The 427-nt window shown below is 47.8% G+C and overlaps 1 protein-coding gene across 1 annotated transcript in view; it reads right to left on the reverse strand.

Moving 5' to 3' along the window:
- The window catches only part of LOC105809979 (fatty acid desaturase 2-like protein FADS2P1), a 53,355-nt gene that overhangs the window by 49,139 nt on the left and 3,789 nt on the right, over positions 1 to 427 (reverse strand). The window lies entirely within an intron of this gene.

The raw sequence follows: 427 nt of genomic DNA on the forward strand, positions 1-427 counted from the left end.
AATCTGTAAGTGTCAGCACTGCCTTTCCACAGCCTTCTTTGCAGAGTCCTCTCTTAGCAACTCCCCCACCCCCAACCAACAGGAGCCGTATTCTCCTCTCATTTCTAACACTCCGCAACATCCTTTCAGTGGAATTCTTCCCTCCAGCCCAGATCCCTGTCCTTAATTTCACGCCTGAACGGGCACTTTCCAAATATTTTATTTTGGGTGTCTCATGATGTCTCAAACTCAACATGTCCCAAACTATATTCAACAATTTCTATTCCCCTTCTGGAGCCCCGTCACTGCTCTTCATTTATCCCATCAAATTCCATGTGATGGATACAAAGTTACAGTTAAACAGGAAGAATAGGCCGGGCACGGTGGCTCATGCCTGTAATCCTAGCACTCTGGGAGGCCGAGGCAGGCGGATTGTTTGAGCTCAGGA

This window comes from Propithecus coquereli, unplaced genomic scaffold (genome assembly GCF_000956105.1).
Source record: "Propithecus coquereli isolate 6110/MARCELLA unplaced genomic scaffold, Pcoq_1.0 Scaffold202, whole genome shotgun sequence".
NCBI lineage: Eukaryota > Metazoa > Chordata > Mammalia > Primates > Indriidae > Propithecus > Propithecus coquereli.